Here is a 13,461-nt window from a genome sequence, read left to right as displayed (position 1 = left end):
GCCGACCAGCTCTACGGCTCAGGGGCCTTCGCAGAGCTGGAAAATCAGGCTCAACTAACAGATGCTCATCTCGCGGGCGTTAAAGCTTGTATTCTCCGGTCGTTTCGCCGGGTCCCTGTAACAGAAAAGGCACAAAAATCCTTTAGTGCCATTAAACAAGGTCATGGGGAACCATATGGTGCCTTTATCGATCGCCTCCAAGAGGCCATTCAGCGGCAGCTCGACAACATCGAGGCGCAGAGCGAACTGCTGGTTAAATTAGGCTATGAAAATGCTAACACTGATTGCAAGCGGGTGCTGAGTTCAGTTATAAGCCGCCCTGGGTATACGTTGGCTGACATGCTAACCGCGTGTGCAGAGGTTGGGTCTAAGCAGCACGAGATGGCCCTATTGGCAGCCGCCCTCCGGGGTGGGGAGCGACCTAGGAAACCCACTGGTAATTGTTTTAAATGTGGGAAGCCCGGTCACTACAAAGCTCAGTGTCGCTCCCGTACTGTACAAGGAGGTCCCGCAGATAACAGACCTTCCAAGAAGTGTCCAAAATGTGGGAAAGGCTATCATTGGGCCAATCAATGCCGCTCTGTCCCATCAAGCGATACGGAGCGAAAAAACTCATAAGCGGGCAGTCTCCTTGCCCGAGCCCAAAGGGAGACCCTTTACTTTGGACCCTGGAGACGGTGTTTGCTGCCGCCCAACCTTTACCAGGGGAAGTAACCACCTTGGCTGTCTCTTTGCCCCCCGACTTCCCTGCAGCGGCAGCCTTGCTTTTACCCCTGCATGAGATGGGGGAACAGGGAGTGTTCATCATTCCTTCTTGTGAGGAAGCCCCTCCCCCGGGGGTGCCGCTCCTAGTACAAGCATGGAGCCAACTCCCTTTTTCACTTCCGCCCGGGACTCCTGTCGTTCACGCGCTTCCCATAAGGGGGCGCGAGGGTGGTTTCTCTTCTTCTTCTGTTTTTCAGATCGCTCTGGTGAACCAAGAGATTCTTGCTTCCAAGCCTTTACGAACCTATTTGGTCAACGGAAAACCCTTTGAGGGCCTTCTGGACACCGGAGCTGACATTTCTGTTATTGATTCTGCTCAATGGCCGGCCGAATGGCCGTTAGATGATAGTCCAGCGGTGCATGGTGTTGGTGGGACCAGGGCCGCCCGTCAAAGTCAGCGGTCCCTCCCCGTCGCTTCCCCGCACACGGCAGCTCTTTTGGGCTATATTCAGCCCGTTGTGGTCCCGCTGGGGTTAAATCTCTGGGGGAGGGATCTTCTCAATCAGCTAAAAGCAAGCCTGATTCTTGATGAGTAATGGCCAAGCCTTCCGCAGTGGCCCTTTCTTGGCTTTCTCAAGAACCTGTTTGGGTAGAACAATGGCCGCTGCCCCTTGGAAAATTACAGGCTTTGCACTCCCTGGTCGATGAGCAAGTAACCGCAGGCCACCTCACGACCTCTACCTCGCCTTTTAATTCTCCTGTTTTTGTTATTAAAAAGTAATCTGGGAAATGGCGCTTACTACATGATTTAAGAGCTATTAACGCCATCCAGTCTCATGATCTCCACCACCAAAACGCTCGCTCTCTGGCGAAAGCATTTCATCTGCCCCTCAGGGAAGCCAAGGCCCCCTGTGCTCCGCCATTGCTTCCCACCCCTCCATGGGCGTAAATCCCAAGGGTACCGCTGCCAACGATCTCTGGCAGATGGATGTCACTCACTTTCCTGCCTTCGCCCCCTGGAAGTATCTTCACGTGTGCATAGATACCTATTCCGGCTACATTTTTGCCTCCCCCCAACGTGGGGAGACTGTTAAACAGGTGATTTCCCATTTTGTTCGCGCCATGGCTGTCATGGGCCGTCCCGCCACCCTGAAAACAGACAATGGACCTGCTTACTGCAGCTCCGCCTTTGCTGAGTTTTGTGCCCGCTGGGACGTCCGGCACCTCTTCGGTATTCCCTTTAATTCCACAGGTCAAGCTATTGTGGAGCGTGCCAACCGTACCTTGAAAACTGCCCTGGCTGTTCTTGAAAAACAGAAAGGGGGAGAACCCCCCTCCGCTGTCTCCTGTGAAATGCTCTTAGCACAAACCCTCTTTACTATTAATCACTTGAATTTATGTTTTTCTCAGCAGTCGTCGTATACGCGTGCTCAACGCCATTTTCAGCAAGAGACCCCCTTGGCCCGGCCATTGGTTTATTATCGCCGCGCGCCCGATCCTGCGTGGCTGGGGCCTGCTCCCTTGATAAAGTGGGGGTCCCGAGAAGTGGGGAACGGGGCGGGCGGCAAGTCTTACAGGCATTTTAACCTTAGGCGGCTATTCTAATATAGTAGCGCAGGAGAACCGCGCTTCCATCATTGGACTCACCTGCCGTCTAGAACAATCCATTAATGCAACCACCTCCATTATTCGTGATCTGCAGAATGAAATCTTCAGTCTGCACCAAATACAGTTGCAGCACCGGCTTGCCCTGGACTATCTGTTGGCACGCCAGGGAGGGTTTTGCAAGATTGTTGGACCAGCAGCCTGTGAGGTACGGTTTCAAGACTTCAACCGAACCATCAAGGAAGAGTTGAAGCACTTGCACAACCTCATTGCGGATAATGCACTCCGTCCTGATTGGGACCCTTTTGCTTGGCTAACCTCCCTGCTCCCAGACCCTACTTGGCTCCGACAATTGATTTGTGCCATAATTGTAATTGTTGTTCTTTTAATTACTGCCTGTTGTTGTATTCAGTGCCTTCCTAATTTGCTGCAAATGTGTACACGTTCTAAAGAAACTTTGCAACGGCGTGCACTGTATTATGCTTATTATCAGCTTAAAAACATAAAGGGGGAGATGTAGGGGTAGGAAAAGTACCAGACACCACGCTGGCAAACCACGTGGTTGCCTGTGCTGCCTGCACCCTGCAGGGCCCCATCAGAAACTGCCTCGTGTGCATGTACTTTGCCCTGGCACTGCACTGTTGCAAAAAGGTTATCAATCATTACCTGAGCCAACGCCTGGTTTCCGAGGATAAATAAAGCAGCGCTCCTGGCTCGGGAGGTCAGCTTTCACCCACGGTCGTCGTGTCTTGCTTCCCGACTTCCACACACCCCCCCCCTTGAAATGTTGTGCTGAGGACAATTTTGAGCTCGGGTCTACCAGCAGTCAGTCATCTTTTTCTGGCCATGTGGTCTCCCCAGTAATGGGATGTAGATAGGAACCTTGTAACTTTCTTGCTCCAAGCCCAGAGAATGACAAAAAAACCCCACAAAACCCTCCAGGATCCCTGGCCAAACTTAGCCCTGAGCAGCTTGGGAGCGGCATACCTAAGAAACCCCCCCCCCCCCATAGACCTCTTGAGAGCTTTGTGCTCTGCTGATCAACATTTACTGGTTATCCCTTTCCCAAAGTTTGTACACATAGCCTCAACTAGGGCCAGGGCTTTCTCTCCCAGCCCCCAACTGGTGGAACATGCTCCCACCTGAGATCAGGGCCTTGTAGAACTTCTTGCAGGGCCTATAAAAAGGAGCTGTTCTGCCAGACTTTTGGTTGAGATGGTGGGCACCAACTAGTTGGACTCCCTGCCAAAAAGTTGCCCTGCCCATCTGCCCATGCAGAGTACTGGGATTATCGAAGCTTGGTGTGACTTCTGTTACCATCTGTCCTGCCTATGAGGTTGTACTGTAATTTGACACATACTTCATCGATGGATTATGGAGAAAGCACGGGAGTATCAGAAAAACATCTATTTCTGTTTCATTGACCATGCTAAAGCCTTTGATTGTGTGGATCACAACAAACTGTGGCAAATCCTTAAAGAGATGGGAGTACCACACCACCTCACATGTCTCCTGAGAATCCTGTATAAGGGTCAAGAAGCAACTGTCAGAACGGGATATGGAACAACTGATTGGTTTCGAATAGGAAAAGGAGTTCGACAAGGATGTATATTGTCACCCTGCTTATTTAATTTATATGCAGAGTACATCATGCGGAATGCTGGCCTGGAAGAAGCACAAGCCGGAATTAAGATTGCCTGAAAAAACATCAACAACCTCAGATATACAGATGACACCACTCTAATGGCAGAAAGTGAGGAGGACCTAAAGAACCTCTTGTTGAGGTTGAAAGGAGAGAGCACAAAAGTAGGTTTGAAACTCAACAGCAAAAAAAAACTAAGATCATGGCATCTGGCCCCATCACACCTTGGCAAATAGAAGCGGAAGACATGAAAGTAGTGACAGACTTCACATTTCTGGAATCCAAGATCATTGCAGATGGTGACTGTAGCCATGAAATTAAAAGACGTTTGCTCCTTGGGAGGACAGCTATGGCGAATCTGGGCAGTATAATAAAAAGTAGAGACCTCACCCTGCCAACAAAAGTCTGTATAGTTAAAGTATGGTATTCCCAGTAGTAATGTATGGCTGTGAGAGCTGGACCATAAGGAAGGCCGAGCACAGAAGAATAGATGCTTTTGAGATGTGGTGCTGGAGAAGACTCTTGAGAGTCCCTTGGACTGCAAGAAGATCCAATCAGTCAGACCTAAAATCAACCCAGACTGTTCACTGAAAGGTCAGATGCTGAAGCTGAAGCTCAAATACTTTGGCCACCAAATGAGAAGGGAGCACTCACTGGAGAAGATCCTGATGCTTGGAAAGACAAGGCAAAAGAAGATGAGATGGCTGGACAGTGTTACTGATGTAATAAACATGAATTTGAGCTTCAGAGGATGGTGGAAGACAGGAGGGCCTGGTGTGACTTTGTCCATGGGGTCGCAAAGAGTCGGACTCGACTGTGTGACTGTCAAGCAATGTTTTATCTCTCTATGACTGTCTATGTTTATCTGAATATCTGCCATGTTCTAAAATGTTACTAACTCTGGACTAAGCTGAGGCAAATCAAAGTAGAGAATTAGCCAGCGCCTCTTTCGCACCCCTTTCGCTTTTACTAACAAATGCAGGAATTTGTTCTTTGAAGATAAAGCCTCCAGGGACAGTTTCCCAGGCCGAGCCTGGACCCAGGAAGAATAACCGCAGGAGATAAAGAAGTTACTGTGAATTTTCACACGTCAATACAGGATTGTTTAGTAATTGTAGCAATGTTTAGAGAACCTTTGATGTGCCACCTTTAAGTGTGCATTCCACTGCTACTCTGTATCAGTTCCAATACTTGGCTCAATAGAAGCACATGGATTATCAATAAACCATACTTTGTTTCAACTCAAGGACTGGTTACTTTGAAATCTGCTTGCTTGACAGCAACTGAACAACAACAGTATCCACTAGTTTTTAATGTTTATTTAATTTTTATGTTACCCGCCCTGAGCCTGCTTTTGGGAAGGGCAGGATATGACTCCAATTGAAAAATGATTAAAAAAAATAACTTGCAGGGAGAAAAATTGCTTCCTGACCCCAAAGTGGTGAACGGCATTTCCCTGGACATGTAAGAAGGGGCCATGAGAACTAAGCACTGATGATGATGATATTGGATTTATATCTCACCCTCCAACCCAAATCTCAGAGTCTCAGAGCAGCTCACAGTCTCCTTTTATCTTCCTCCCCCACAACAGACACCCTGTCAGGTGGGTGGGACTGAGAGAGCTCTCCAAGCAGCTGCTCTTTCAAGGACAACCTCTGCCAGAGCTATGGCTGACCCAAGTCTATTCCAGCAGGTGCAAATGGAGGAGTGGGGAATCAAACCCGGTTCTCCCAGATAAGAGTCCGCACATTTAACCACTACACCAAACTGCAACCCTTCCTGACCTGAAGATTAGCAGCCCTACCTCACGGTGGCAGCAGGTAGTAATTTATTTGAATGTATTTTATTGTATAATGTATTTATCATAATCATGGCACATGCCATGTCTGTGAGCCTCCCTGAGCCTGCCTCGGTGGGGAGGGCGGGATATAAATAAAAGTTATTATTATTATTGTTATTATTAAGGCTCAGAGGTGCTGAGGAAAGCTGGAATCAAACAAGTATATTCCTGGGTAAGATCCAAAGACTTAAGATCTGGGATGCTTAAGCAAAATTAACCGTTAGAGCCATAGCACACAATTTCAGTGAGTGATGTTTTTCCAAAGCTTTAGTGTAGAGAGGGGCTCAGTCATGGCCGGTGCGTGGGAGTAGGCCAAGTAGGCAGCTGCCTAGGGTGCCACCTTGCCTAGGGGGTGCCACCAAGGGCCACCTCTCCCCACATGCAGCATGTGTGCTCCTTGGAGCCTGCCTTCCCCAATGGACAGCGCCTTCGCGGTGCACTCCTTTGAGTCCAGCAAGGATAACCAATTGTAAAAGCTGAAGAAGAGCCAATTACAGTTTCTAAAAACTGGCTCCTTTTGAAGTTGTCTGCTGCCACTCACCCTTCCTATTCTACTTTAACAGAGCCATGGGGAGGGAGCCATAGCTCACTGGTAGAGCATCTTTCTCACATGCACAAGGTCTTGTCCCTGGCGCCTCCAGCTAAGAGGATCAAGTAGAAATGGTCCTGTGAAGGTCTTGTCCCTGGCACCTCCAGCTAAAAGGATCAAGTAGAAATGGTCCTGTGAAGGTCTTGTCCCTGGCACCTCCAGCTAAAAGGATCAAGTAGAAATTAGGGTGGCCAGACCGTCCCGGTCTCCCGGGACATTCCCGGTTCTGGCCACCCAATCCCGGCTCCCGGGCTGCCTATACCGGGACCATTAAAGGTCCCGGTTTAGCCAGCCCCGGAGGCGGTGGGCCGCGGGCGCCAGCGGGGAAGGCGGCGAGTGAGGGAGGGAGCGTCCCTGCACCTGCGCAGGGCCCCTGCACACGCGCAGGGACGCTCCCTCCCTCACTCGCCGCCTTCCCCGCCCGCGCGCGGGGCCGGAAGCGGTGGCGGAGGCCTCTCCGCGGCCTCCGCTGGTCGCTGGAAGCCCTCCAGAGTCTCTGGAGGGCCTCCAGGGACCAGCGGAGGCCGCGGAGAGGCCGCGGAGCAGCCGGCGCTGGTCCCAGAAGGCCTTCCAGAGCCTCTGGAAGGCCTTCCGGGACCAGCACCGGCCAGCGAAGGCCTCCCCGCGGCCTCCGCTGGTCCCTGGAGGCCCTCCAGAGTCTCTGGAGGGCCTCCAGGGACCAGCGGAGGCCGCAGGGAGGCCGCGGAGCACCCGGCGCTGGTCCCGGAAGGCCTTCCAGAGCCTCTGGAAGGCCTTCCGGGACCAGCGCCGGCCAGCGAAGGCCTCCCCGCGGCCTCCGCTGGTCCCTGGAGGCCCTCCAGAGTCTCTGGAGGGCCTCCAGGGACCAGCGGAGGCCGCGGGGAAGCCGCGGAGCACCCGGCGCTGGTCCCGGAAGGCCTTCCAGAGCCTCTGGAAGGCCTTCCGGGACCAGCGCCGGCCAGCGAAGGCTTCCCCGCGGCCTCCGCTGGTCCCTGGAGGCCCTCCAGAGTCTCTGGAGGGCCTCCAGGGACCAGCGGAGGCCGCGGGGAAGCCGCGGAGCACCCGGCGCTGGTCCCGAAGGCCTTCTAGAGCCTCTGGAAGGCCTTCCGGGACCAGCGCCGGCCAGCGAAGGCCTCCCCGCGGCCTCCGCTGGTCCCTGGAGGCCCTCCAGAGTCTCTGGAGGGCCTCCAGGGACCAGCGGAGGCCGCGGGGAAGCCGCGGAGCACCCGGCGCTGGTCCCGGAAGGCCTTCCAGAGCCTCTGGAAGGCCTTCCGGGACCAGCGCCGGCCAGCGAAGGCTTCCCCGCGGCCTCCGCTGGTCCCTGGAGGCCCTCCAGAGACTCTGGAGGGCCTCCAGGGAGCAGCGGAGGCCGCGGGGGAAGCCGCGGAGCAGCCGGCGCTGGTCCCTGGAGGCCTCCAGAGGCCAGCGCAGGTAGCGGAGAGGCCCGGCGCTGGTCCCTGGAGGCCTCCAGAGGCCAGCGCCGGCAGCTCCCTCCCTCCCTCGCCGCGAGGCCGCCGCCCCAGGACTCGCCGCCGCCGCTGGACTCCACCGCCCTGGAATCAGGTAAGGGGGCCGAAAGCGGGGGGGCGGGGGGCGGCCTTCCTTTCTTCCCTCCTCCCTCCCTCCCTTCCTTCCTTCCTTCTTCCTTCCTTCCTTCCTTCCTTCCTTCCTTCCTTCCTTCCTTCCTTCCTTCCTTCCTTCCTTCCTTCCTTCCTTCCTTCCTTCCTTCCTTCCCTCCCTCCCTTCCCTCCCTCCTCCCTTCCTTCCTTTCTTCCTTCCTTCCTTCCTTCCCTCCCTTCCTTCCCTCACTCCCTTCCCTTCCTTCCTTCCCTCCTCCTCCTCCCTTCCTTCCTTCCTTCCTTCCTTCCTTCCTTCCTTCCTTCCTTCCTTCCCTCCCTCCCTCTTCCTTCCTTCCTTCCTTCCTTCCTTCCTTCCTTCCTTCCTTCCTTCCTTCCTTCCTCCCTTCCCTTCCCTTCCCTTCCCTTCCCTCCTCCCTTCCTTCCCTCCTTATGTTCTTATGTGACACAGAGTGTTGGACTGGAGGGGCCACTGGCCTGATGCAACAGGGCTTCTCTTATGTTCTTATGTGACCAGAGTGGTGGAGTGGATGAGCCATTGGTCTGATGCAACAGGGCTTCTCTTATATTTTTATGTGGCACAGAGTGTTGGACTGGAGGGGCCACTGGCCTGATCCAACAGGGCTTCTCTTATGTTCTTATGTGACACAGGGTGTTGGACTGGAGGGGCCACTGGCCTGATGTAACAGGGCTTCTCTTATGTTCTTATGTGACCAGAGTGGTGGAGTGGATGAGCCATTGGTCTGATGCAACAGGGCTTCTCTTATATTTTTATGTGGCACAGAGTGTTGGACTGGAGGGGCCACTGGCCTGATCCAACAGGGCTTCTCTTATGTTCTTATGTGACACAGAGTGTTGGACTGGAGGGGCCACTGGCCTGATCTAACAGGGCTTCTCTTATGTTCTTATGTGACCAGAGTGGTGGAGTGGATGAGCCATTGGTCTGATGCAACAGGGCTTCTCTTATATTTTTATGTGGCACAGAGTGTTGGACTGGAGGGGCCATTGGTCTGATGCAACAGGGCTTCTCTTATATTTTTATGTGGCACAGAGTGTTGGACTGGAGGGGCCACTGGCCTGATGCAACAGGGCTTCTCTTATATTCTTATGTTACACAGAGTGTTGGACTGGAGGGGCCACTGGCCTGATGCAACAGGGCTTCTCTTATGTTCTTATGTGACGCAGAGTGTTGGACTGGATGGGCCACTGGCCTGATCCAACAGGGCTTCTCTTATGTTCTTATGTGACAATACTGACTTTGGTGGACCCAAGCACTGATTCAGTGTAAGGGAGCTTTGTGTTTGTGACTGGAGTAGATAATACTGACTTTGGTGGACCCAAGCACTGATTCAGTGTAAGGGAGCTTTGTGTTTGTGTCTTCTGGTGCAATTTTGTTCTCAGATCCTGTATTTACTTCATCAGTATATGGGATAAGGCACTTTCTCAACTGTGCTGCATAATGCAGCCTATTTATTTTGTCCTGTTGGCTCTGTTGGCTCTGTCTGCGCCACCTTCATCACTTTCGGGGTGTGGATCCCCCAGTGGGGTGGTCTCGTGACTCCCTCCGCCGGCTGTTTCTGATAGCCCTGCGCCCCCTCTTTCATTTGATATGTGTCCCGTGCGGGTGCCACCCTCCCGCCGGGAGATGCCGCAAAATGAGCCCCCTTGAGGCTTATGGCGGCAGGGCTCGGGGGAAGCAAGCTAGACTGCTGTTCTTTTGAGGGGTTATAGAGTGTTTCGAGCCCGTCCCTGTGGCATCGGTCCCATCGTTGTGGGGCCCAGGGGGCCGGCGCAGCGGCACGCTGAAGCAGCCTGTCGGTCACTTCCGGGTTCCTGTCCTGCATCTCGACCTGTGTTATTAGTGACAGGCTGCTTCGGCGTGCCGCTGCGCCGGCCCCCTGGGCCCCACAACGATGGGACCGATGCCACAGGGACGGGCTCGAAACACTCTATAACCCCTCAAAAGAACAGCAGTCTAGCTCGCTTCCCCCGAGCCCTGCCGCCATAAGCCTCAAGGGGGCTCATTTTGCGGCATCTCCCGGCGGGAGGGTGGCACCCGCACGGGACACATATCAAATGAAAGAGGGGGCGCAGGGCTATCAGAAACAGCCGGCGGAGGGAGTCGGGAGAGCACCCCACTGGGGGATCCACACCCCGAAAGTGATGAAGGTGGCGCAGATAGAGCCAACAGAGCAAACAGGACAAAATAAATAGGCTGCATTATGCAGCACAGTTGAGAAAGTGCCTTATCCCATATACTGATGAAGTATATACAGGATTTCAGAACAAAATTGTTTCCGGCGGTGATATTTGGGGGATTTTGGGGGATGTCACAGGAAGTGCTGTGAAGTCACTTCCTGTTTCCGGCAGTGGCATTTGGGGGAAATGATGTCATTTGGGGGAAATGATGTCACAGGAAGTGATGTCACTTCCCATTTCCGGCAGGTGACGCGGGGGAATGATGTCACCGGAAGTGATGTCACTTCCTGTTTCCTGTGGTGGCATGCCGTCACCGGAAGTGACGTCACTTCCTGTTTCCGGCGGCGCGCGCGCTTCGCGTGCGCGCTCCCCTACCTCCCCCCCCCCCCACGTGTCCCTGGCTGGCCTTCAGACATTATGGTCACCCTAGTAGAAATGGTCCTGTGAAGGTCTTGTCCCTGGCACCTCCAGCTAAAAGGATCAAGTAGTATTCTCACAATGTTTATTGCTTAATCTCACATTTAAAAATATATATATATTAAAATTTTAAATTAAAAAACGGTAAATTAACAATGTAAATAGTTTCAAGTTTCTTCAATTCTCTGTTTTTTAAATTTTCGGTGTGTGTGTGTGCGTGTGTGTGTGTGTGTGTGCTAGTGGGCGGCTTGCCTAGGGCACCGACAACCCTAGCACCAGCCCTCACTCAGTGGCTTCTTTGGGATGGAGCAGAGGCTGCAGCAAGGAATATGGCCCAATATGGGTGGAGCCTGCAAAAACTGCATTTTCATGCCTGCATAGTGAGACAAGGTGCTTTCCCCAAAGATTTCAAATCTGGGAAACATCGCAGCAAAGGGGGAGGGGGCTGATTTGGGGATGTGCAGGAGTCATTTTGTAGAAAAATAGGTGGTGGTGCTCATTAGCATAACTCATTAGCATATGCTGCCCCTCCACCAGCCAAAATCAACCTGATGCAAGAAAGGAGAGCCCAAGGCAAGTGAGGCCTGCTTGGGCTGGCTGGATCTCCGCCCCACCCCCACTCAAAAGGCCAGCAAGCCACCTGCCGCCCAAAATCACAAGAAGCAGAGAAAGGGTGCATGGGCTTCTCCAGGGGTTAATGAGGGCTGCTGGGGGTGTGGCAAAGCCCCTGGTGGCTGGCTGGCTGCCTGCTTTCCTAATCCAGGGATTGTTATTCAGCTAACTATTTAATGGACAAAGTAGGTGGGGAGGAAGAGGGAGAGCCATTAGAAAGGTTCAGCTCCCGCTGAATCTGAGGCCTGGGGATGTGTATGTGCCAAAACTCATATTTGCGGAAGCAGCCAAGAACCCCTTTGCCCTGTGAAAATTCACTCTTTAGGCGGAGGGTTTTTTTAAAAAAGCAGCTGTCCTGTATTTTTTTTTACACGCTGGGCCACCCTAAAGGTTGAATCTGGAAACAACCACACCCCAAACTGGAGACCCCTTAACTGAAATATGGAATTTATTTTATGTGCACAAATCCAGTAGAAGCAGCCTCAAGGGCCTTGATTTGTGTGCACACAATACATTTTTAGAAATCAGCCAGGAAATTTGTTACAACTTCCAACATACACCTTTTGGTGGGCAAACGTAAGATTTGTTAAGAACATGGTGCCTGGCTGATTTCTGCTGTTGCTGAGAAGAAGAAGAAGACTGGAGATTTGCACCCCGTCCATCTCTCTGAATAAGAGACTCAGAGCAGCTTACAATCTCCTCTATCTCCTCCCCCCACAACAGACACCCTGTGAGGTGGATGGGACCGAGAGGGCTCTCACAGCAGCTGCCCTTTCAAAGACAGAGTCTCAGAGTGGCCTACAGTCTCCTTTATCTTCCTCCCCCACAACAAACAACCTGTGAAGTGGGTGGGGCTGAGAGGGCTCTCAAAGCAGCTTCCCTTTCAAGGACAGAGTCTCAGAGGGGCCTACAGTCTCCTTTATCTTCCTCCCCCACAACAGACACCCTGTGAGGTGGATGGGGCCGAGAGGGCTCTCACAGCAGCTGCCCTTTCAAAGACAGAGTCTCAGAGCGGCCTACAGTCTCCTTTATCTTCCTCCCCCACAGTAGACATCCTGTGAGGTGGGTGGGGCTGAGAGGGCTCTCAAAGCAGCTTCCCTTTCAAGGACAGCTTTGCTAGAGCTATGGCTAACCCAAGGCCATTCCAGCAGTCAGGCTGGTGCTAGGCTTTCTGGCGCTCTAGGCGAATCACCCACTAGTGCCCTCCCCATTATTTAAAAAATAGAGAAATTGAAGAGTGCCAAACTTGAAACTTTTCACATTTTTCATTTACTGATGTTTAATTTTCATTTTTTCAAAAAAATTATGATGTTATTAAAAAATTGTGAGAATAAGTACTTGCCGGCCATGTCAGGAAGAAGGGTGGCAGGATAGGATGAGGTAGGAGGCCAAGTTACACATCGGGGAGAGGGGGGTGGCTTGGATTTGTTGAAGGCAGCTTGGTGATGGGAGAGGACAAGGTGACAGTGGTCAGGAGCCAGAGTCATGCATCAGGGAGGGGGTGCCCCCTAGACCAGGTGGTGCCCTAGGCGACTGCCTACTTTGCCTACTCCCACACGCCGGCCCTGCCAGCAGCTGTAAGTGGAGGAGTGGGGAACCAAACCCGGTTCTCCTAGGTAAGAGTCCGCACACTTAACCACTACACCAAATTGGCTCTCTCTGAGGTATGTGACACTTCTTTAACCCAGTTTATGAATCACTTCAGACCAGTTTAACTGCCCTTATTGCAGAGAAATCTGGGATTTGCCAGATTCAAGTCTAGTTGAGCAACTAATAGTCTCCTTGCATGTACATCGAAAGACTCATCCAGTCTTAAATGGGACTTAATCAAACATCAAGATACAAATGCAGACAATTCCCATCTACAACTTCGTTTAAGTATACAGAAACCTGCTTCTGAGCATGGATCTCTCTTGGTGGATCAGGATGAAAAGGTATAGTACCAAATATTCTTTTGGGACAATTTATTTGCAGATGTTTTTCTCTAAGGGGCTCCGAATTCTGCAAACAGAAAATTCAAAGTCTGAGATCAGAATAATTAATGAGATGCAAGCAGGGTTTGGGGGGTTTTTTTGTAGCAGGAGTTCCTTTGCATATAAGGCCACACCTCCCTGATGTAGCCAATCCTCCAAGAGCTTACAGGACCTACTGTAAGCTCCAGGAGGACTGGCTACATTAGGGGGGGTGTGGCCTAATATGCAAAGGGATTCCTGCTACAATTAAAAAAGAAGTCCTAGATGGGACATTTACTTATTCAGCTTCCCTAATTCAATCTGGTCAGTGTCTTAGCTAGAAA

General features: G+C 52.2%; 1 protein-coding gene across 1 annotated transcript in view; it reads left to right on the top strand.

Annotated features, from left to right (window-relative positions):
* LOC132571892 (uncharacterized) overlaps positions 1 to 13,461 on the top strand; it is an 851,656-nt gene that overhangs the window by 36,595 nt on the left and 801,600 nt on the right. The window lies entirely within an intron of this gene.

Source organism: Heteronotia binoei, chromosome 5 (assembly GCF_032191835.1).
Source record: "Heteronotia binoei isolate CCM8104 ecotype False Entrance Well chromosome 5, APGP_CSIRO_Hbin_v1, whole genome shotgun sequence".
Classification (NCBI taxonomy): Eukaryota; Metazoa; Chordata; class Lepidosauria; order Squamata; family Gekkonidae; genus Heteronotia; species Heteronotia binoei.
The sequence above is the reverse complement of the archived record's forward strand: the minus strand, read 5'-3'. Positions and strand labels throughout refer to the sequence as shown.